The sequence below is a fragment of the Gopherus flavomarginatus genome, chromosome 12 (genome assembly GCF_025201925.1).
Source record: "Gopherus flavomarginatus isolate rGopFla2 chromosome 12, rGopFla2.mat.asm, whole genome shotgun sequence".
NCBI lineage: Eukaryota > Metazoa > Chordata > Testudines > Testudinidae > Gopherus > Gopherus flavomarginatus.
In genome coordinates this window covers 19,720,854-19,724,887 of record NC_066628.1, presented here as the reverse complement: position 1 = coordinate 19,724,887, position 4,034 = coordinate 19,720,854, and the positions used below count along the sequence as shown (strand labels likewise).

The following is a 4,034-nucleotide window of genomic DNA, read 5'->3' as shown; positions in this document are numbered from 1 at the left end:
GCATTTCTTGCTTCTTCATTTCTTATCCTACTTTTTCTACAGCAAATTACAGTGGATCAGTATATTTGATTTGGGAGAAATGAAGTAACACCTGCCCAAATTGAGCTTGAGCACTCCGGAATTTTCAGGGTGTTCAAATCTGGAAGGTAGGTGCTAGATTCCCTTTCTGAATATTAGCTAAATCTGGAAAAGTCAACTTCTGCTTCCATGGCTCAAAAGTGGAAATACTTCTACATGCCTGATACTGTATCTAAAGCTGCCGAAGTCCCCTAGCAGAGCCTCTCCTCCCTTTCTTTTCATTTTAAATTCTACTGCAGGGTTTGGCAACCTTTCAGAAGTACTGTGCCGAGTCTTCATTTATTCACTCTAATTTAAGGTTTTGCGTGCCAGTAACGCATTATAACATTTTTAGAAGGTCTCTTTCTATAACTCTATAATATATAACTAAACTATTTTTGTATGTAAAGTAAATAAGGATTTTAAAATGTTTAAGAAGCTTCATTTCAAATTAAATTAAAATGCAGAGCCCCTCAGACTGGTGGCCAGGACCTGGGCAGTGTAAGTGCCACTGAAAATCAGCTCGCGTGCCGCCTTCAGCACGTGTGCCATAGGTTGCCTACCCAGGTTCAAGTGGGATCCACATACCTCCCTTGCTAGGCTTCAGATAGAGAGGTGCACTGTCCATTTAGACCACCCACTTCCTTCTTTGTGGGCTGCAAGCTAAGGTCACACCAGTATCCCTAATGCAGTCTGGGGAAGTCTTCTGAAGGGGATATCTGGGACAAAGCCTTTTTTCCTTGGGCACACTTCTTCCCCATTCACAGTGCCATCCCTTTAGACTCACAGCATGGCTCAGCTACTTCAGTCCCTACCTCTCCCTTTCCTGTTGATAGCAGCCAAGGGATTACTGGGAAATATAGTTCTTTCCCTGCTCCAGGGCTGGCTCAGTAGGCAAGGAGCAAGGCAATGAACCACAGCTCCCAGTGTCCCGTGCATTCTCAGCTCCCATGCTGAGTCCCCAGCTGCTCCGTGGCTCCTCTTCTCCAGGATTGTGAGAGAGGAGGAAGTGAGTTAAAAAAAAAAAGAATGGCCAAAATGCCGCCCCCTGGAAATATGCCGCCCCAAGCACCAGCTTGTTTTACTGGTGCCTAGAGCCGACCCTGTTCATTGCTCATGTAGGCTGAGCTGAATGTGTTATCCATATTTTCAGTGAAAATGACACTGGTTTTCTGAAAACAAAAAAACAAACAAAACCCCCACATGGGGTCCTCACAGCTCCCCAAGGAAGGCTGTTCCAGAACTTCACTCCTCTGATGGTTAGAAACCTTTAAATCATAATTGGACATCTCTTTCTAAAAAGATAAACTATAGCTCAATCACAGTGTATGGGATTGAAGTAGGAATGACCGGGTGGCTCTCTCTGGTTTCAAGTATCAGAGGGATAGCCGTGTTAGTCTGGATCTGTAAAAGCAGCAAAGAGTCTTGTGGCACCTTGTAGACTAACAGACATATTGGAGCATGGGCTTTCGTGGGTACCGACGAAGTGTGTATTCACCCACGAAAGCTCATGCTTCAATCTGTCTGTTAGTCTATAAGGTGCCAGAGGACTCTTTGCTGCTCTCTCTGGTTTGTATTACACAAGAGCTAGAGCTGAGATGATTGTAATGGTCCCTTCTCGCCTTAAAATCCATGAATTAAACATTGATATTGTCATAGCTCCTAGAAGCCAACAACAACAGATTCCCATTGTGCTAGATGCTGTACAAAGAAACATAAAATGGCAATCCCTAGTTCTGATTTACTAGAGTTTTACATTGCATTGACATTACAAAGGTGCAATGCACAGGGGGGAAGGCCAGGCATAATCAAGACCGATACCTGTAAGAGTGGTGTGCTCTTCCCTCATTCATCTTAATGAGATGTAAACTCTGAGACCTCATGATTTCAAATTACATACCAGCAATGTCATTTTTGCAGAAACATCAAACTCTGTGAATTTATCTCATCTCCTTGGGGTGTTAAATCTAAAACACAATGATCACAATGTTAATGTCATTGCTGGTCATTTTTGCATATGTGTTTGTGTCTGTTGAATGTAATATCAAATATTGGGGTGCAGGAAAGTAAGGTTACTGGTTTTGGCAAATAGGAAACTAAGGCCCTTGTTCTATAAATTGCTTTGTTTATGTGTACACCTGCATTCATATGAAACCTAGCTGAGGTCAGTGGCAAGGCATGTGGGCACATGGTTGAGGCTGTGCTGGCAATATTTGGATGAAGTATTCCCCATGTCTAATCACTACCGGCACTGCCCACAAGGGGCAGGACATACAAAATCTGCATCTCCCCTCTGCTGCTAAATACATAATTTACCTCCTGGGTGCCAATCCAGGTGTAAGCACAGCATAGCTCTCTGCCCTGTTCTGAATAGTTTACCAAGGGTTGTAGTGGATTCTTCATCACTGACAATTTTTAAATCAAGCCTGGATTTTGTTTTTTTCCTAAAGATCTGCATTAGGAATTATATTGGGGATTATTCTATGGCCTGTGTTATACAGGAGATTGGACTAGGTGATCACAATGGTCACTTCTGGCCTTGCAGTCTGAGAATTTAGCCAAGCTCACGCAGGAAACATGTACTTCAGCAGGGAACTGAAAGTAGTTTTCTCAACTTCCAAGCTAGTGTCCTAGCTACTGGCACATCCTTCATTTGGTATTAAGTAGTATATGTATAGGGCATCCAAATCCCTTTATCAGCTTTGACAAAGGTTGGACTTTGGGCTATTGACTTCAATGAGACGAATTGTGTGTATAAGGTGAAAAAGGATTTAGCAATCAAGATAGGACAGAACCCCCGGTCAGGCACTTAGCATGGATTTTTACTGAGAAGCTTTCTCAATGTCTCTTTGACCTCCGTGTTTCTCAGGCTGTATACGATGGGGTTGATCAGTGGTGTCACCACTGGGTACAGCACGGAAATGGTCTTGTTTAAGTTTGGCCACTGGTTGGCTATGGGAGTCACGTAGACCACCATAAGTGTGCCATAGAACACAGACACCACAATGAGGTGGGAGGAGCAGGTGGAGAAGGCTTTCTGCTTCCCAGAGGTGGAAGGGATCTTCAGGATGGTGGAGATTATTTTGTAGTAGGACAATAGGGTTAGAAGGAAAGGCAAGAAGGACACAAGGGAGGCTATGATAAAAGCCGGTATCCTGACCATGTAGGTATCCCCACAGGAGAGTTTAATGATGGGTGTCAGGTCACAGAAGAAATGGTCGATCTCCTTGGAAGCACAGAAGGGTAACCTAGAAACCATGGGCATGGTGACCACCAGTTAAAGGAACCCACTGACCCATGATCCCACTGCCAACTGAAAGCAAAGCTGGAAGCTCATGGTGGAGGTGTAATGCAGTGGTTTGCATATGGCCAAGTAACGGTCATAGGACATGGCAGCAAGCAGGAAGCACTCGGCAATCACCAGAGATCTGAAGATGTAGAACTGCAGGAGACAAGAAGAAAAGGAAATGTCTTCTTGCACCACCAGGAGGGTTTTCAGCATCTTGGGGGTGACGCTGGTAGTGTAGCAGACTTCCAGGACAGACAGGTTGCCCAGGAAAAAGTACATGGGTTTGTGCAAGTTGTGGTTATATGATACCATCACAGTGATCAGGATATTCCCAGTGACTGTTACTATGTAGATAGCCAGGAACACCATGAATACAGGAATCTTCAGCTCATGAAGGTCACCGAATGCCAGGAGGATGAACTCTGTGATGGTCGTTTGGTTTTCCCCCTCTACATCAGGCATGTCTTCACAGAGAGAAAAAGAAACTCAGAAGAATATTGTTAGCTCTGAGAACAGGGCTTTATTAATAATAATTATTAATTACTATTTATTTTATTACCATATCACATAAAAGTATCAGTACTGGACCAGGACCCAATTGTACCAGATGCTGTGCAAACACAGAACAAAAAGGCAGTTTCTGCCCCAAGGATTTTACAGTCTAATTATCAGACTAGGGACAACAGAT

General features: G+C 43.8%; 1 pseudogene; it reads right to left on the bottom strand.

Moving 5' to 3' along the window:
• Positions 1 to 2,866: 2,866 nt before the first annotated feature.
• Positions 2,867 to 3,808, bottom strand: LOC127032135 (olfactory receptor 6F1-like; annotated as a pseudogene).
• Positions 3,809 to 4,034: the final 226 nt, after the last annotated feature.